This window comes from Cavia porcellus, unplaced genomic scaffold (assembly GCF_034190915.1).
Source record: "Cavia porcellus strain 051 isolate PalLab524CR breed Dunkin Hartley unplaced genomic scaffold, mCavPor4.1 scaffold_4, whole genome shotgun sequence".
In the NCBI taxonomy this organism is placed as follows: Eukaryota; Metazoa; Chordata; class Mammalia; order Rodentia; family Caviidae; genus Cavia; species Cavia porcellus.
This window is the reverse complement of record NW_026947487.1, coordinates 41,991,753-42,013,182: the sequence shown is the minus strand read 5'-3', so window position 1 is coordinate 42,013,182 and position 21,430 is coordinate 41,991,753. Positions and strand designations below refer to the sequence as shown.

Genomic DNA, 21,430 nt, shown 5'->3' with positions numbered 1-21,430 from the left:
GTTTTTTATTTCCTGTATATCTCTGTGCATCTGCATTATGTATTCTGTTTGTTTCTTATATTGCTCGTCTAGGGATTCTATCTTTTTGTTTAGTTCCTCCAATTTTTTATCTGTGTTTTCTTTAGATATATTTAGAATATCTTTCATTTCTTTTATCATTTCTTCTTTTATCTGGGAGATTATTTCGAGTTTGAATTTTTTTAAAGCTTCCTGGAGTTGCTTGTCAATTTCAGTGGCTATTGTGTCCGATATATGAGGTGGATGGGATATATTTTCTTCTATATACATCGCTCCTAGGGTTTCTTGAGATGGGCTGGAGGTTTGAGGTTGTAATTTGGTCTTTCGTTTTGTCATTTTCCTATATTTCTGTGTTTCAAGTGTTACTTGAAAGCTTCCTCAGGATCTGTTGAAAATCCCCTTCTATGTTTGGAGCTACTGGGACTCTGGCGCCGCGCTACTCCAAGCCATTAGGCCTACAGAACCAGTGGCCCTCCTCTGCCTGCTCAGAACTCCGCAGTTCCAGACAAGCTGGTCCTCAGGGACACTGTGCGCCCACCTGCCCCTTGGAAGCTCCACAGTTCTTCAATCACAGCCGGGTTAGGGTACTCACCACAGGCCGCAGTGCTTCAGGAACCTGTGGACCCTCCCTGGTTGCAGAGATATCCACAGTCCTCCAGACACGCAGAGAGGCCAGTGAGGGCACCCCAGATCTGCCCAGCTCCTCCTCTGCAGACCTGTGGCCAGGCGCGGCAGCTAAACAGGCTGGGCTAGGCTGGTAGTGTGGGCCAGCCCACCTATCGGGAGCTCAGCAGGTCTCCAAATGAAGCCTGGAATGGGGAGGCTAATGTGGAAGCCTCAAACCCACCTCTCTCCTTCACTGCACCTGGAAGCCTGAGGGAACTCCAGCAGTCTGGGCGCAGAAATCCAGAGTCCTCCAGACACGCAGAGAGGCCAGTGAGGGCACCCCAGATCTGCCCAGCTCCTCCTCTGCAGACCTATGGCCAGGCGCGGCTGCTAAACAGGCTGGGCTAGGCTGGTTGTGTGGGCCAGCCCACCTATCGGGAGCTCAGCAGGTCTCCAAATGAAGCCTGGAATGGGGAGGCTAATGTGGAAGCCTCAAACACACCTCTCGCCTTCACTGCACCTGGAAGCCTGAGGGAACTCCAGCAGTCTGGGCGCAGAAATCCAGAGTCCTCCAGACACGCAGAGAGGCCAGTGAGGGCACCCCAAATCTGCCCAGCTCCTCCTCTGCAGACCTGTGGCCAGGCGCGGCAGCTAAACAGGCTGGGCTAGGCTGGTAGTGTGGGCCAGCCCACCTATTGGGAGCTCAGCAGGTCTCCAAATGGAGCCGGGAATGGGGAGGCTGATGTGGAAGCCTTAAACCCACCTCTCTCCTTCACTGCACCTGGAAGCCTGAGGGAACTCCAGCAGTCTGGGCGCAGAAATCCAGAGTCCTCCAGACACGCAGAGAGGCCAGTGAGGGCACCCCAGATCTGCCCAGCTCCTCCTCTGCAGACCTGTGGCCAGGCGCGGCAGCTAAACAGGCTGGGCTAGGCTGGTAGTGTGGGCCAGCCCGCCTATCGGGAGCTCAGCAGGTCTCCAAATGGAGCCGGGAATGGGGAGGCTGATGTGGAAGCCTTAAACCCACCTCTCTCCTTCACTGCACCTGGAAGCCTGAGGGAACTCCAGCAGTCTGGGCGCAGAAATCCAGAGTCCTCCAGACACGCAGAGAGGCCAGTGAGGGCACCCCAGATCTGCCCAGCTCCTCCTCTGCAGACTTATGGCCAGGCGCGGCTGCTAAACAGGCTGGGCTAGGCTGGTTGTGTGGGCCAGCCCACCTATCGGGAGCTCAGCAGGTCTCCAAATGAAGCCTGGAATGGGGAGGCTAATGTGGAAGCCTCAAACCCACCTCTCGCCTTCACTGCACCTGGAAGCCTGAGGGAACTCCAGCAGTCTGGGCGCAGAAATCCAGAGTCCTCCAGACACGCAGAGAGGCCAGTGAGGGCACCCCAGATCTGCCCAGCTCCTCCTCTGCAGACCTGTGGCCAGGCGCGGCAGCTAAACAGGCTGGGCTAGGCTGGTAGTGTGGGCCAGCCCACCTATTGGGAGCTCAGCAGGTCTCCAAATGAAGCCGGGAATGGGGAGGCTGATGTGGAAGCCTTAAACCCACCTCTCTCCTTCACTGCACCTGGAAGCCTGAGGGAACTCCAGCAGTCTGGGCGCAGAAATCCAGAGTCCTCCAGACACGCAGAGAGGCCAGTGAGGGCACCCCAGATCTGCCCAGCTCCTCCTCTGCAGACCTGTGGCCAGGCGCGGCAGCTAAACAGGCTGGGCTAGGCTGGTAGTGTGGGCCAGCCCGCCTATCGGGAGCTCAGCAGGTCTCCAAATGGAGCCGGGAATGGGGAGGCTGATGTGGAAGCCTTAAACCCACCTCTCTCCTTCACTGCACCTGGAAGCCTGAGGGAACTCCAGCAGTCTGGGCGCAGAAATCCAGAGTCCTCCAGACACGCAGAGAGGCCAGTGAGGGCACCCCAGATCTGCCCAGCTCCTCCTCTGCAGACCTATGGCCAGGCGCGGCTGCTAAACAGGCTGGGCTAGGCTGGTTGTGTGGGCCAGCCCACCTATCGGGAGCTCAGCAGGTCTCCAAATGAAGCCTGGAATGGGGAGGCTAATGTGGAAGCCTCAAACCCACCTCTCGCCTTCACTGCACCTGGAAGCCTGAGGGAACTCCAGCAGTCTGGGCGCAGAAATCCAGAGTCCTCCAGACACGCAGAGAGGCCAGTGAGGGCACCCCAGATCTGCCCAGCTCCTCCTCTGCAGACCTATGGCCAGGCGCGGCAGCTAAACAGGCTGGGCTAGGCTGGTAGTGTGGGCCAGCCCACCTATTGGGAGCTCAGCAGGTCTCCAAATGAAGCCGGGAATGGGGAGGCTGATGTGGAAGCCTTAAACCCACCTCTCTCCTTCACTGCACCTGGAAGCCTGAGGGAACTCCAGCAGTCTGGGCGCAGAAATCCAGAGTCCTCCAGACACGCAGAGAGGCCAGTGAGGGCACCCCAGATCTGCCCATCTCCTCCTCTGCAGACCTGTGGCCAGGCGCGGCAGCTAAACAGGCTGGGCTAGGCTGGTAGTGTGGGCCAGCCCGCCTATCGGGAGCTCAGCAGGTCTCCAAATGGAGCCGGGAATGGGGAGGCTGATGTGGAAGCCTTAAACCCACCTCTCTCCTTCACTGCACCTGGAAGCCTGAGGGAACTCCAGCAGTCTGGGCGCAGAAATCCAGAGTCCTCCAGACACGCAGAGAGGCCAGTGAGGGCACCCCAGATCTGCCCAGCTCCTCCTCTGCAGACCTATGGCCAGGCGCGGCTGCTAAACAGCGAATTTAATATTTTGTGATAATGATTAAAATATCGATAATCATGGTAACAATATTAACAACAAAGACAATGGGTACAGCAGAATCCTTGAAAATTCAGTGGCACTCAAAGAATAAAACAAAAGAAAATTTACATTTGTTCCTTGGGTCTATTATTCTGAATAAAATGCTGGCTCTTATAACATAGAGATTTTTATCTTTAAATCCCCTCTGGATGTATTTCTTCTATTCTTCTTCTCTGTAATAACCTAATGCTATCCACAGTCCTCACTTTTCTTTTGTTCCTTCTTTTATTTCCATACTTATGCCTGTGAGCATTTCAAAGTTAATATAACCAGATTATATATGGGAGCTTTATTTATTCTTTGTACTTACAAATTATTTATAAAGTTCCTGCTAAGTTTCATGCACTGCTACATGTGCTTTACAAGCACTCAGTCATCTCTCCCAACAATACTATGAGGTAGGTACTATTATTACTTCTGTTTTTTTTTATTTTAGTGACATTGAATTGTTGTACATACTTATAGGGCACAATATGTAAATTTTGTATATATAATTGAGTAATTATGAAGTGAGGGTGATTAATATGTCTATCACATTAAACATTTATCACTGTTTTGTTGTCAAAACTTTCAAGATCCTCTCATCTAGCTATGTGAAATACATAATGCATTACTGTTCTCTCTAGTCACCTCGTGTGCAATATCCCCATATAATTATTAATGAAAAATTGAAAGGAAAATTAAGTAACTTGCAAAAAGTCAGAACAAGGCTTCAAACCAATCTAGTAGAATATTTGATCTAACCAACAGGCAAGCTACTTCTTAGATAAATATGATAAGCCATATAGCAAACCTGGATAGAAATATCTACATAGATCACTAGAAAACTGCAAATAAGCTTTGTACAACTTTTGACTTTGAATCATAGACTTTTACATACAGGTCCTATTGCAAGACTGTGAACTCAATCAGCACATACACAGTAGGAAGACAGTGAAGCCTCCTCTAGGCCTGGAGAGGTAGGTAGGAGTGTGTATTTCTTTAATCTCCTGATGAGCTCATTCATCTCAAAATTGCAGTAGGATAGCTTAATTTGAAACAGTCAAGGAGCTCAACACCTGCCCCTAGAAGGACCCCTAATATTTCTAAGAATGATCCCCCATAAAATGAGTCTACACAAGTTTAGAGCTCAGTTACATCATTATTTCAACACAAACAGGACTCCTTTTGAGAAATGCTCCACCTTAAATAAAACCAGGTTCCAAATCAAGCATGTCAACCGCGACATAGAGGACTACACTTCATTGTTTGCCTGGGGTGATTCCAGATTTTACCTCATGTCCACTCATAGCATATTCTTCACGCTCAGAAGTACACTTGATGGTATGAGTGATAAAAAATATTGCACCATGGATAACCAAAGGCTGGTCATAGCTCTCAATGCATCCAGGAAAGAATTATTTCTGAAGATAAGCATGCACAGTTCATCTAAAATTCTCAAAATTTACCATGTCTGTTTTATGAATCTGTCTAAATTCATTTCTATTGCTAAATCACCTCAAACATCCTAACTGCGGGGAAAATTAGCAAAAATATCTACTAACTATGGAACAACCTGAACAAAGTGCTACAAAAGCATGAATGAGTGACCCTTGCTCCCTAGGTATGCATCATTAGCCGGACAAGAAGAGACTGAAAAGGCCCCCGCCACATCACCAGAACTCTGCTAAACCCCTCAGCACACTGCTGAATCCTCATAGCAGCCCTGTGAGAAGGCAATCAGTACCCTCTTCTGAGCAGAAGAGAAAAAACTGAGACTTAGAGGTTACTGTGGATTTCACCAGGTAAATTAATAAATCAGACACTGGAATTCTGGCTTCCATCTCTACTGTACTTTAGAGATGACAAAATGTTTTAATTTACATAGGACAAGGGTGCTCAAGTTCTGTTTGACTTCGGCTTCTGTTTATTATACAGCAAAACTCAATTTTCTTCCTGGTACCAATTCCAGCATGTCTATGTCACATGAGGAAACGCTACGCTACACTATGGCCTGATGGTGCTGCCACTGTCCATATGATGGCATTTGTATATTTAAATGTTTGGTTTTTTCTTTTCTGTTTTATACAGTGATGTAAAAGAAAAACAAAAATGATAACATCAGTACCAATGCAGTTTAGGAAAGGCTTGCTATCATGGCAAAAACAAAACAACAAAAGCTCCTGAGACCTGAGCCGGTCAATAAGGAGTTTATTTGTAAAGGGAGCAGCAATTATTTAATGACATACATGAATTAAGATCAAGCACTGTGTCTACAAGGGCGATGCAGGAATAGGGAAAATGGAGAGATTCATAAAATTGTGAACTAAGAATCAGAATCATGAAGGCATTTCAGTGACTTAAACACAAAGAGAAACTCAAAAATCCTAGAATTGTTCATATGAATAAAATAATTTTCAACACGTATATTATGAAAAAAATAAAGGCAAACTCCTCTGAGAAAATTTTGTATCAATGCTTATAAGTGCCCATTAAACTTAGATCATAACTGCCTGCTGAATCTCCTAAAAGATTACAACCAGAAAGTCTGTCTCAATGTTACACAAAACGTTTCTTCTATTCTTCTATCTTGGAAAGACCTAAAATCTTAGGTGATACTTTTTTCAAAGTATGTTACTTGAGATTGAACTTTGGTCCCTGAACATGGAAGCAAGCACCCTCTCACGGAGCTACACTCCTAACTCTGCAAACCATATTTACAATAAATTCACATTGCATGAATTCAATGCTGGATATAGCTTTTAATATACTAGACAAATATGTACTTTGTAAAATTTAGAAACAACCTAGGGCCCACCTGCCATACTAGATACCATCTTTGGAATTTTATAGTTTGCTCTCCTGTGGGAAGATCCATAGTCCTATCCTTGCTGTAAACTCTACACTTGTATTACTCAACTTCTATGCATAATTTCCATCCCACTTTTCTGGAAGATATTATGCAATAAAATACGATAATATAAAACTTTTGCTCTCACAAAAAGCCTGCAGCAAGTAAGAAATGTCCCTTTCACCTTAATTTAGAAGATTAATTCCCTGCAAATGAAGATTTGTTTATTTCTGGATCTTCTTCATCTTGTCTTGCTCCAGCTAGGTAGCAGATACTAATTACTGGTGGGATAGTTTTTTAAAGAGTCTGAAAAGTTAAGAATATTTGCAAAAGAAAGAAAAATAGAGCACCTTTGCTAGCCTCACTTCCGGCACTTACTTTGACTCACTCCTTTCACAGTTGGTTTTTCAACATCTGAAATCCATTTATAATTCTCACTGAACATTGGCTTTCTATTCACAGCTATAGAGAAAGCCACAAGGCGAAGAATAAACCTAGTCAGCTTTTTTTCTTTAGGTTTTCAGAGCATACAGCCTTTTCTTTTCTGGAACAAGTTGAACTTCCTTCTTCTAAAGTAAATTTTTCCTTTTGGGCAAAAAGTATCCTTCCTTGGTTCCTCTAAGCACGACAGTGTCTGAGCTTTCCCCCTGAGTCTGGTCTTCCTGTGAGCTTTTTTATATCTTCACACCTCAGAGGCCTGAAATTGCATCACTTTCTTGGGCTGATTGCCACAGAGCTCTTCCAGGAGGAACTGTTAAGATTAACAACAAATTGTCTTTTTAAAAAACCAGGCTTTGGGGAAATAATAAGGGAGATCACTGGGCACCCGCAAGGATGGCTATGCACTGCATGCTTGTCAAAAGGAAACAATACATTGTAAGCCAACATGTCCTTTCCCAGAAAAATTGCCTTCCTAAACTGTATACAGTACATCCATAAAATAGAAGAAAGCATTCAAAACACTGGAATTAAGATCAAGACTCGCTCTTTCACTCTTTATACGTACACAGTGCTTAAAATGTTAATTATGAATACAAAACAGTACACAAAAATGTTCAATTTTTTTCACTAGGCAAGTGTTTTCTGCAGTCTTACACTAGAGACTAGATGTACAATGATAAATTAAATATTGTCCCATCTTGGAAGACCTCATGATCTCAGGGAAGTGGGAAGATATGCTGTGCTCATTCCTACCTGGATACAAAAGATAGATAAATAGATAGATAGATAGATAGATAGATAGATAGATAGATAGATAGACACACAGACTAATAGCCTATATAATCCCTAGACAGGGCATGATATATTCACTGACTGATGCCATATTAGCAATATGAATACATATGAAGGTTAAAAAAAACTCAGTGGTAACAACAGGTACATGACTATAATAATTTGCTAAAGGAGACAATATAAAAGGTGTAAATTGGGATATTAATAACATAAAATGTGGGGAATGGAACAAATTTGGAGCATTCTGTAAGCAATGAAAATTAAGTCATTATTAACCTAAAATAAATTTATAATTACAATAAGCTTTATATAAACCTAGTGATAGTCACAAAGTGATAGTCACTGTGATTAGTATACAAAAACATTTAGAGGAAAGAATAAAAGTATATCACCACAAAAAAAATCATCAAAAGACAAAACAAGACAGCAAGAGAAGAAAGTGACACTGATAGCGTAAAATAATTGGAAAATAATTAAACTGTACGTCTTTATCAATAGTTACTTTGATATAAATGGATTAAATTCTCTAACCAAAAAATACTGTAACCCCTCCTTCTCCTTGTCCTCCACCCATCATAAACTCCAGGCCTTTTTGTTACTATTACTTCAAACACCTCATCTGAGTGGAATCATACAATGCTTATGATTTTGTATCTAGCTACTTCCTACCACAATATGCTGGGGGCTCACAGTGTTATAGCATGCATCAGACTTCTATTCAGTCCATTGTGTGTTGACCACATTTTATTTTTACCTTTATTCATCATCAGATAAACATGGTATTTCCACATTTGGGCCTGGCAATTTAATGATGCGCTTGTCTTCATATTTTAACGTTTTTTAAAAATTCACATCCAGTAGGCTGCTGGGTATGTTAGTAGATATTGGTGAGATGAAAAGCATTTATATTACAAAGAATATAAGCAACCTAACTTTGACCATTAAATCACCCTGCCTAACAAAGTCCTGTGACCTTCATTACCAACCCTTGTTCATTTCTAGACAAGTCTTCCAGGCACTCCAATCTCCCCTCTGCTTCCTCTCACTTCCCGCTCCGTTTCATTCCTTCCCTTCCTACCTCAACTCTCTGTTCATTATGCATTCAGGATTTAGCTTCCTTTCACTCATCTTCTATCAGTCTTTCCTCTCAGAGTCTCAGTTTGTGGTGGCAAATAGCAATGCAATTTCCTAAGCACTGCTATTTCCACTGCCTACTGAGAAAGATTTCTGAGGCCCACGGTTAAGGGAACATACAGTTATTTCCTCCTTGCTTTGTGTTTGAAGCGGTATTCGCCACCACAAATGCAGAAAAGCAACTGGAGACAGGAGAAGGAGAGAGTGCAGTTTGAAATAACGAGTTCAGATCCATTTCCCCGACAGCAGAGAAATGAGAATTAACGTCATTTTACAGAAAGAGACAAAAGACAAGACCAGAGGGCAATGACCATTCAGAAGAAGAAATACAGCTAACAATGAGGAGATCCATCAAGAAATCCACAAAAGCTTAGAAAGCTACTGAGAGATGGAAAAGGTGGCCCATCCATTACACTACCTGGCAGATGTGAAGAGCTGGCATGCAAAAGATTTCCAGATAAACTGACTGGTATAAGCTACTACATAAATTTTATATGTGTGTGCTCGGAAGTACATGTATCACTCACTGAAATTCACTTTTTTTTTTAAATATATTACACAGAAGTTTTCAGATAGGAAAAGCCTGCCACTTATTGTTTTAATTGGAAATTTAATATGTTTTTAACCCTCTAAGCATTTATGTAATTTTCCCAAATATCAATACAATATTTATATAACACACATGTGGTAATCCAAGGCCATGTGAGGGCACACATCCCTAATCCCAGCACTCCAGAGGCAGAGGCAGGAGGAGTACTGCAAGTTCAAGACCAGCCTGCGTTACAAGGTGAACCAAAAGTCAGCCTGAACTGCATAGAGAGATCATGTCTCAAAAAAGCAAAACAACAGAAAACATATGTAGCAATCCAACACTACCCAGGATTTCTCCCTAATACAAATTAAATTATTAGTAATACCAATTGCCTAATTATTTAACATTTAATGGTGGTGGCGCACACCTGTAATCTCATCATTCAGGAGGCTAAAGCAGAAGGATCACTGCAACTTTGAGGCCAGCTTGGGCTACAAAGTAAGTTCAAGGCCACCCTGAATCACATATTGAAATCTATCTCAAAAAAAAGATTTTAAAAAAATGAAATCTTTGGGAAATTATGTTTTTATGCAATACAAAAAGTTATAGCAGATAGGAATTATATTTTCTCTTCAGATATATGAAGAATACATACCTTGATATAAAGAATGATATAGTATGTTGGAGATACTAAAGATCCCACCTAAATTACAGTGTGGATGGAAGTGTTCCCAGGCTTTTTGCAGAAGAGGACTGAGACTCAGAAAAGCCAGACCTTCAGAAAAGGAATAGCAAGGTCACAGGAATAGCAAGGTCACAGGGATCAGGCAGATACTTTTAAAGAATCCAAACTAAGACTGTAAGACTACAGCCCTCTCATGGGGCTTCCTCTTAGCTTGTCTCAGCCACAACTCGAGGCTGTTGTTTGTATACACATGCGTGGTACATTAGTAAGATTTTGATTCAAGCTGTGAGGCTTAGGGCGCCTGCAAATCCTCAAAGCAAGTGTACAAAAATGAGAGGGGATCTAGGGAGGGACACCTGTCTTACAAGGAAAATAGACTACAGATGATTAGAGGATAATCTTACTCTCACATAACATTAATTCTAAATTAAAGTCAAATTTTGAATTCTGCTTTTAAGGCATCACTATTACAGAGTCCATATATGACTGAGAACCCAGTTGGAAGCAATACTGGATACATAACTATCATAATATCCATAAGATTATACAAAATGAAAAGGGTTCTTCAGATTAGCAGAGATACTGAAACACGGAACTGTAGTACACAAAATGTGTATACTAGGCTTCCAAATTCAGCCCTTGAAAAAGCTACATAGGATGTTTACACTGTCATCTTGATTTTGCTAGTTCACAGTCGCGCATTACCAAAAAAGGGAAAAAGGGAAGAAAGAGGTTAAATTATGACAGGAGTTTCTTTGACCAGGGATTCTGCTAAATAGACCCATGGCCTCTGAAAGAAGGACTCAAGGACCAAAGAAACATTCTTCAGAGCAAATTCCTTCCAGAAATTCTCTCCTGAGAGCCACAATTTTAAATGCTACTAGAAGGACAGAATATGTTTGATTTACCTCCCCAAATTCTCCCTCATCTTGGGAATAATGAAATACAAAACAACCTCTCTAACATTCATCCAAATCTCTGCACATCCTCCCAAAACTGCAAATATTTTGCACTGTCCTTTTTAGCTTCCAGGTTTGCTTTCAGCAGACACTGAATCAAAATCAATTAGCTTTCACAAGAAATAGTCCCACAGAAAAATTATTTTGAAGCCAGTCCCATCTTTTACACTATCCAGCTCCTAAAGTTATCAGTTCTATCCCAACAGAAATCTAGTCCACAGCGAGATAGAAGCTAAATTTCTATGTGGTCCAATCTCTAGGGATCTGAAGACAATCTCATTGTCCTATTTTTAAACATCTTGAAAAATCTTTATATTTGCTTGGAAAGGGCCGACTGATGTTTCTTATACACACACATGCGGAAATACAATGTATTTCTGGTATTTAGAGATGCTAAGAGGTCAGGTTCTCTGATAAATTATTTAGTCAACTATATTTGTAAACCTTTTTTGAAGTATCTGCCTTAAAATTATGTAATCTAAAAACCAGAGTAAAGAACTCAGTTTCAATCAGTCTGATTCCACAGTGCTGCCCTTGAGCCAATGTGAAAAGTAGCTACCTATTTTCTTAAAAAAAAAAAACACTGCAACATCTTGATAACATCCATCAATCTTTTAACCTTTTAGCATCAAAAGTCCAACTACCCAATCTAGTTGTCCCCCACTACAAAATGTCCTCATTCTTGGGCAGGGAGGGATGAGCAAAGAATTGTGAGCCAGAGGACCTGGTGTGGTATGCTGGTTGCTCACACTTGCTGTGTAACTCTGCACTAGTTATGTGTCTGTTTCTTAATTGTTAAAGTAAATTTCTCCACTAGATGGTCTTTAAGATATCACCCTTCTCTAACAAAAACTACCTACACATCAGAAGCCAAGCACACACATGAGCACACACACACACGGGGTAACTGTAAAACACAGTGAATGTTGAAATCTTAAAAAAAAAAAAAAAACTTAAAAGACAAGAATGATGTGATAAGTGTCCAAAGCAAGGAATAGTATTTTGAATATTTTAAGGAGGGTTAATGGCAATGTTTTATTGTACTGTAATAATTTTTAAAATACCATACTTTTGAGCTGGGCATGGTGGCTCATGCCTGTAATCCCAGCACTCAGGAGGCTGAGGCAGGAGGATCCTTGTGAGTTTGAGACCAGCGTAGGCTACAAAGTGAGCTCAAGGCCAGCCTGAACTGCATAGCGAGACCCTGTCTCAAAAAGACCAAAAAAAAAAAAAAAAAAAAAAAGAAGAAATATTATACTTTTGTGTTCAAACCTCACTAAATTGAATATATAATTTATATTTAAGTAATATTTTGGGTAGTTTCCTTTAACTCAAGCTGTTTGTTTGTTTTTAACATTTCCACAACTCTCTACAGTTTGCTGCTTCTAGAGGATAACAGTTTAAAGTACTCATCAATATAGTTTCCGTCCGCTGTATCCCTTTTAACCCAAGCCACAGCCCCACCCTTACATTGCACAGTCCAGGAAACAGGGAAGTATGTGTGGCTTCTATTCAGAGAAGGGGCAGCCATCAGCAGGGACCAACAAATGGGGACAAGAGAGAACCCAAGTGACCTTCATGCCTTGGCATCTGCAAGATCCCTGGAAACTAAACAGAACCCATGACAAAGGGTGTCATGAATCAAGTCAGGAAACTGAAATGAGAGCTACAATCTTGAATTTTGAAAAGAGCCAAAATGAAAAATCTTAAATTATATCAACTAGACCCTCAGGTGGGGTCCTAATGCCATGCCCCTTTGAGTCTTCTCTGAATCTTATGTCAGGTGTTGGGGTCCAGATTCCATGTAAGGACTGCAGGGCTAGTTCTCAGCATAGTCCAGGATGCATCTGTTTGTTTTGAAATGTTATATGTCAATCCCCAATCAGCTTCTCCAGGAGCTTAACTTGGACCATCTGTGATGATTTAGTAACAGTGCACAGAGTCAACACCACAGTTGCTGATCTCATTCTTAAAAGTTGGTTATGATGGAAACCTCACTGCTTCTGAAAGGGATTAAAATCAGTGTTCAGTACATACTGACTTCCAAGCCCAGACATGTGAACAGCACTTAAAGTTAATAGGTATTAGTAGCAACAACAATTTTATTTTCAAACATAGCTACACCTACCTTAGAGAAAAAGTACAATATATTCAAATTTCCCTTGAGAGAAACTGACAACGGTTTATTATCTATGTATGGAACAGATCACATTTGGCAGGTTTCTATGACAGGCCACTCATAGATTTCAATCCCTGGCAGAATACACCTCAATAATTAGCACCAGAGGCATCATATTTCAATTCTATTACTTCTGGTTAAAGTTCCAAGCTAGCTTGAGTAATCTTTTTCTTATCTCTGTGAATTATGTAGAACTAGATGAGGAATACAGTTGTTTTATTTTGTATTTCCTTTTGTTTTTCATTATTGCCAGAGAACGCATAGGAACTTAGTTTGCTTTGTACTATGATAAGATTAAGTATTTCTGATTCATTGTGATGATATCTTCTATTCCCTTAAAGCTTTTAGAAAATTAGGGTCATCAGTTCAAACCAAATTAACACACCTTCTTGATTGTTTTAGTGTAGTGGTCATAATTATAGGAGGGAAAAATAAAACAGATTTCTTCAAGGCAGAAAACTTCCAGTCTGTAATTGCCTACAAGGACTTTCTGTTACCAAGCTGGTGTTGATGTGATATTTTATTTTAGCATAAGAACAAAGTGATCACTTCATCAACCCACGTCTCTGTTCAGCACACCAAAAAGGTTTTTTTTTGTTTTTTTTACACGGGTACCAGGGATCGAACTCATGACTGCACACTTGCAAGGCAGGTGATTATGCCGCTGAGCTAAATCCCCAGCCCTAACCTGAAAGATTTTCTAAACTCACACGGATACGGTTCCGGTATTTGCACTGCTGAAAGCTTAACACCGTATTCAAAGGTGGAGTCTACGATGGTGGAGAGAAAAATCCTCCAACTCCAAAACATGGCTGTTCGTGAGAGGGACAGAATTCCCCTCTAAGGAATGGCTCAACTACTTGTGCTAAAGTTGAGGACAGCTTTTTAAACAGTTTTATTATCTTCCCACATTCATTTTAATTTGATGAAATTAAGATTCCCACAGGGCCTTTTTCAGTCTGTTTATCCTGAAGGCCACGTCTATCAGCTTAAGGTTTATCAGAAGAAGAAAATGACATTCCCAGAATCTAGGCAAAACTCTCCATCAACCACCCCCGCCCTGCAAAATGTTTCTGGGAGCCTACATAGACCCACTAAGTCAATTTATTTTCAACTTATGTTCTCAAGTAAGTCAAATAAAAGTGTGATAATACTAAACAACTTGATAAGCACCCCAGAAAAAATTTAAACACATAATTCCCCTAAAGAGCATCCAATACCCTCTGAAGAATGCTTACAAAAAGATGTTCATACTTAAAATAAAAACTGTTGTGACTGGATGACGCTGAAGATACCACAGTCCCAGCCCCGCAATGCTCACAAATTTAAACGATAGTCTAATTACCCAAGCAGCAGCTATTAGCAACCTTGTCAATTATTTAAAACTGACAGCTTTGTTGTTCCAAAAAGAGCAAACCTATTCCCAAAGGGACAGTCAACAGAGAAGTACTATCGAGGTAGCTTGGCAATGAGTTTTATTAGTCAAAATAATTCAAAAATGCAACACGTCAAGCTATCTTACCGTGGCCTCAGCTTTACATTGAACATTCTGTGACTATTAAAGCATTTTAAAATATGACCCCTGATCTTATATAGTTTATGGTCTTCCAAGAAAACCAAGAACATTAAAGAAATACTTGGCAAACAGAAAGAGAACTTACAGCACTGACATTTGCCATATAGGTTTGCACTGACCAATACAATAGCCAGTAACTACTTCTTCATTTTCCTGTTTATGCCTATAAGAAAATTACAATATGTTAGATCTGTATGACATTTCTTTTTAGTGATTCATCTGTCAGTGGACACTTAGCTGCATTTTGGCTACTGTGAATGATCTTGGAGTGAACATAGGAGTGCAGGTATCTCTACGAAATCCTGATTTCAATTCCTTTGGGTATATGTCCAGAAACTGGATCATATCTTAATTCTCTCTAAGTTTTGAGGAATCACCATGCCATATTTCCTAGCAGCTGTCTCATGTTACATTGCCACCAAGAAGGTACCAGAGTTTCAGTTTCTCCACATTCTCACTCACATTCAAAGTCTTTTGTTAAAAAATGAAATCTTACCTTATGTAACAAAATGGATGAACCTGGAGGACAATATGCAAAGTCCATCACAAAGGACAGATATTGCCTGACTCTGTTTACATGAAGCGACTGAAATAGATTCAGAAACAGAGACGAGCATGGTGGCTGCCATAGGTTGGTGAAAGGAAGAGATGGGAAGTTACTCTTCCATAAGCATAAAATTTAATTCTACTAGATGAGTAAAATATAGATATTTGGTGTACAGTATTGTGTCTATCACCACTGTGTTACACAATTAAAATTTTGTTAAAAGGGTAGAAAAACACATTAAATAAAATTGCATATCTGGCTTGCACTTTTTTCTCCCGGATACGGTATATATGGTGTACAAGTACACGTGGAAATGGGAAAACTCAGGTAGGGAATGTACTTTCAAGAATCCAGAGGGCTTTTATAGGTTGAAGAAAAGTACTCCAGCCTGGGCTGAAATGCTGAATTCTAGGTTAAAAGGGAGATTGGCTGGAAGCATGTTTGAGTTTGGATACTTTGGTAGAGGTCAGTGTTGGGATCCTGCGGACGGCACACACCCTTTCTCATCTCATTTATAGCACACTTAGTAAGCGAATTGTTGGTATGATAGACCTTAAGCAGAAGAGTAAGGAGTTCACACTTCCCATACCTGGGTGATTATTTATCATTCCTGCTCAGATTATATCCACGGCCCCTTGTTGCCATGCCATATCTAGTATTTTGAATGTCTACATTTATCCATGTTCTTTAAGAATCTCTTGACAAGAAGTGCTTGAAGACTATCAGATTGCTATCACTCTAAAGCCTTGGTGGCTACCCCGGAGATAGGCTTCGGACCATCAGCTGAGGTACCTGCTGTTTACTAACAGGTAGCTTACATCGTGGCCTCTTTTTGAATGTATTTCTCTACCTCGCTACCCATTAGGATGGCCAAGTCAAAATAATCCACAAGCTTACAGAGAATAAATCTTTTCTAGCTTTTCCTTGCTACATGGCAGAAGGCAGGAGGATCTCTGAATGATGATGCTCTTGGAAATCTAACCTACATCCTTCTCTTTTTACATCCTACTTTCCTTTCCTAGACCTATAGAAAATCCCTCCCACATTTTAAAGTCCTCCTCCAAAAGTTAACAATTTGCATAGGAAACAACTGACAAAGAACATAGTTGATTGTTTTGGAAACTGTGTGATGACATTTAAAAATATAACTGTTACTTTGTTCTTTTAAACACATTCAGTGTTTTAAACATGTTCATTCAGTAATATATACGTGTGTGTGTATATATATATGTATATATTCTTCAATGAGGAAATTTTACATTATTCTCTTTTAGCTCATAATTCTGTTCTACTTCTGCAACAAATTTCAACTCAATATACTTATGCCTGAGAGTCTTTTATTGATCACCTTTTCATACATATTTTTTTTAAAATGCCTGTAAGAGTAACTTTTTTTATCTCCTGGGACCATAAGATTTGTAGCAATAACATTTTTCTTCCAGATTGAGTTCTCATTAAATTACCATTAAACACAATTGATAAACACACTGTAGCATATTTTATATTTTGACAAATATACATTAATCATATAAAACAGAATTTAGGTGGAACTATTAATTAAAAAGCTTTGATTTTTTTCAATTATTTCATGGGCCAGTAGGTAATACAATGATGCAAGAATGACACAATGTTCTAATCCTCAGCAAACTTACTTCTATCTTTCATTTTTGTATAAGTGACTAGAACATTTTTTATATAAATAGACAAAAATGGAAGGAGTTTTATTATAACAGTATCACTCAGTTTTTAAAACTCCTTCTGAGTCCTATGCCAAAAATCAAGCAATGCTTCAGCATCAAAAAATTATTTTTAATGATCTGTTGGCTGACAGTTCTTTTAGACATTCCATTCATTTTGCAGAAAACAAAAAACAGAAAGTACTTAAGTTGCAAAGGATTTACTGCCCTCTCATTTGGTCCAATCACTTTCTTCATAAAAAGCTACCACTTTCATGCAAAGCCCAGGTACGCAAAGTTGTAGGTTGGAGTAAGTTGTAAGTCTGCCTTCTTTCTTCATCTATCAGGCCACAGATGAAGCAAGTCTCCTCACCTGAGTTTACCTCCCTATTGGCCATGCTAAGTCATAAACGCTTCCTAACTCTACCTTCCTGTTTAGATCCCTGCCTCTGCTTTGCCTGAGAAAAAGTCATCATGCCTTCTTCCTGGACTGCCTCACCCAGTCTTATGTCCTTTCATTTATTCATCTCAACAGGATAAAGCAAATTAGATATGTCTGACCTTCCACCCACTCTCCACTGGCTTCTCAGCATGGAGGATCCAGTACAAGCTCCTTTATTATGGTCCATGAGACACTAGGAATGTGTTCTCTGCCATCTCCTAGAGTCATCTCTGCCACTTTTTTTTTTAAAAAAACACTTCAAATTCTAACCAACTTGAACATCTCTCCCTTTTTTGTTTTCTTCAAGAATCCAGGACCAGCAAACATGTTCACTCCTCTATCTCCTTCATCTAACTCGTACTTTAATGAATGGCTTACCCTAACCGGTATTTTCTCTAGGAAGTCTTTGCTGATCCCTATGTTAGTTTGGAACACAGAAGATCAATATTTCTTGGTGTTTTATAAAATAAACAATGCATTACTATGTTTCATAGTCATCAATCTGTGCCACAGATCACGAAGGCTCTCTACTCCTGTCTAACCAAAACATTGTACCCTTTGATCAGCACCTGCCTTTTCCAACCCTTCTCCTACCCTGTGGTACTCAATGGGACACATGTATTTAATGCTTCATGTCACATTGAGACTGTCAACTTCATGCTACAAGAGCCAGTCCTATATTACTTTTGCACACTTAGCTGCAACCCTGGAATACTATAAGTGCTGTGTAAATGAATAGTTACTGAATACAAAACACTTTCCTATTATTTCACAAGCAAGCTTTTATCAGTATATTCACCTTCCTGTGATCCCACTTGCTTGAACTATATCATTCTCCATTAATGTTTGATGGTAACATTAGTGTCCCTTTCTGATGACTCACAAAAGTATCAAATATCCCAAAATAACTAAACATGGAGATCTGAGCACCAAAAGTTGGTTAGTCTTTTGCATTCAATTCTGTTAAGGGAGGAAACTCTCCTGAGAGGACATAGTGGCTATTACCAGTATTCCATTTAGATAGAATCACATCACCTATCTGCGTGAATCCAAGTAGATACTTAATTGATTTAAAGGTGTTTTTTTCCCCTGAAATGCTCTAAAGACATTTAAAATAGAAGTTATTAATTTCTGACAAATTTCCACTTACTATATTAATGTCTGCCTTGCCTCTTATATACAACTTTTCTGCATGATAACATTCATTATTTTTATCTGCAAGCTCACAGTAATTGACTATTAAGTATTTCAGATTTCTTTTGTTCAGTAAAAATTAGCAAAAACAAATGTATAATTGGCTCTAATAAAACAAATGAGTACACCACAAAAAGCATTGTGTTTGCTACAAACACAGTCAAATTGTATTCCCTAACGGTGTTTTGCTTAACAAACCACCCATTACATTTGCTTTTATGGATAGCGTCTTTCATATAAAGTGATGCAATATGATAAGCCAACTGCTGCTAAATGATCAATTCCATTTATGTGGCCAGATGAAGATACATCTTTCATATTAACAATCTATAGCATAAGATACTCACCAAGGGAATTCTTTGATATCAGCAAGCATTATTCATGTAAATAATTAACCTTCACGTTAACTATTTCCATGGTATGTGCTCTGGTACTCACTAGCAGATATGTGGATACTGGAGATCTGATATCTGCACAAACTTCTCAACCTTAATGTCACTGTGATTTCTTTTCTGTATTCTATCCTAATTCTATTTTTAAGTTGGGTGACCTGAAGAGATTATGCAAGGATAGAGTCTCCCTCAGAAAACAAAAAATTTAACTCCCTATATTCCTCCCTCAGTCCCTTCTACTGTCTGTCCTATTTCCCTATCTTCACAAAGATAAAACTGTTTTTCAAGTTCTGAATCTTGCTGATGTATTTTTCATGTCCCTGTATGGTGCTGTCAGCTTTGCCATTTTCCCCAAGTCACCCAGGCACATGGTAATCATCACAGCCTGGGTCATGTTTATCCTTTCTCTTCATACTGGCACCAAAAACAATCAACACCTTGCTAAAATTCATCCATTCATGTGTTTCACAACACAAAAGCAAAACATACCATGTAGTACACACAAACACTGTAATAGGTGTTTGTAGTAAAACATGGTAGCAGGAAACTAAAGCTTTGGCTTCACAGGCTTTCTAGGCATACGTAATGCTAAGTCACAAGTTCTGTAAAGAAAACTGAAACGAGGCTGTTCTAGAGAATAACAATGGAAAACACATCTACTTTAACCAGGAATTTAAAGAATGCCTCTCTGAATTAATTACATTGGGTTGTGGTAGCAAAAGCACTAGAGACCCAAATGAAGTAAAAAAAACAAAGAGGTATGTATGCTACAGGAAGGAGCCCATGGTTAATCTAAGAGGCAAAATTGGGGTCAACTGCAAAAAATCATGTTGGCCCATGCATTTGTGAGAAGTGGCCAGATTGGGGTAGTAGGGGGCTGTTGGGGTAATTCATACACAGAATGACACAGCCTGGCTGAGGATGCCGATGATCAACACGGTCACAATAGAAGGCCTTGAGACACACAGATGTTAAAAGCTATAGATTTTGGTAACAAGATAGATTTAAGATGCAAAGGGAACAAATTACAGATGACCGCCAGTGATCTTTCTGGGCAGAGAATGGTAAGGAAAGCTAAGAAAAACAGAAAGATTCAGAGGTTGAAAGAGGAGTAGAATCCAAGATTCCATTTTGGACACACAAGGCTTAACAAGCCTTGGGTGACTGACTGGAGATGTTGAGGTAACAGTTGTAAACATTAAATTCACAGGTGAAGAGTAGTATCTATCAGAAAGAAAGCATAAAAAGAGAGAGTGGTAAAAAGGGGGCAGGTTTAACTTTAACCCGTTTATTTATTTTTATTTTATATTTCACTGAAACTTTTTAATGGGCCTTTTGGATAGAAACAGGAATTTATTTGCGATGCATGGTCTTAAAGCCTTGTCCTGCTGGAGCCAGAGCATGGCTTCCTCTCCCCTAATTCCATACTGGACCCCAACGCAGCTGTCCTGAGGCACTGCGTATGCTCAAGCTCCAATGAAAGAGCAGTTTCCACCTGATGGAGTTGTGGAGAAGCCCAGCTGCAAACATCAGATGACCATGGCAATCCTAGTTATTTGTCTGCTAAACCACAAGATTTCCTAAACCTGATATTCCTAATATTCCTTTGTCTGCTAGTAACCATAAGCAGTGAGGAACTATCCACCCATAATACATTTCCCATTACTGCACACATATAAGAACTGCTTCTTTCTCATAAAGATTTTCTAACAATGTTGAATTGTTAGCGTAATTTTCATAAATTCAGCATACCACACTGTATCAACAAGGGGAGATATTAAAGCAATATACTATGGCTGAACATCTAAGTTGTTTCAAAATTGGGGAAATTATATATAATGCATCTTTATAGACATCTCTAGTAGTTACTGCCTGTAACAAATTCCTTGACCTAGTATTCAGTCATAGAAAATAGGTGTGTCCAAAACACTTGAGACATATCCAACTACTTTCAAAAGAAGTCTTTCTAAGCAGCCTCTAGGAGTTCCGTGACTTTGCCAAGCTTGACTATATTCTTTGTTTCCTTTCTTTTAGTATATGTAAAATAAAAAAGGAAGTATATGTAAAATAAAAAAGGAAGAATCCCATCACAAGTCAGCATCCACCCCAGAACGCGGCATACTGATGTGCCAAACTCTTGCCTACCCCCCACCCAGGTGATGAAGCATTCATCCCACATGCTTCTCCTAAAATGCCTCTCTCTAGCTGCTTTCTGCTCTGCCTACTGCATAAAAATTATCTTCCCTACTGTTATGTTGACCATGTCAGTCCTTTCTATAGAGTCCCATGAAAGTTCCCTGTACCTGAAACAAATTCCTTCACTCTTCCACTCCTTGCAGACTTTCTCCCTAACCTCCGAAATCCAAGTCATTATTAGATTGCTGCTAAACCTCTCCAAATCCCCCATTCCTATCAAGTTTAATTTGTGGATTGAAGCTTCGCAGGTTAACACAAATTGCTATCATTTCATCTTTTTCTATTATGTTTCATTATCTCTTTTATTATTTTCTCAATTTCCTTCTATGTTTTTGCTCTTCCTCAAAACTGGTTTTATTTTGATTTGTTAGGTATCTCTTCCAGTTCTCATCACTGTATCTCTTTCTATTTCAGATTTAT

General features: G+C 40.2%; 1 protein-coding gene across 1 annotated transcript in view; it reads right to left on the bottom strand.

The window, feature by feature from the left end:
• Positions 1–21,430, bottom strand: part of Hs6st3 (heparan sulfate 6-O-sulfotransferase 3) — a 681,307-nt gene that overhangs the window by 520,916 nt on the left and 138,961 nt on the right. The gene's annotated exons all lie outside the window — the stretch shown is intronic.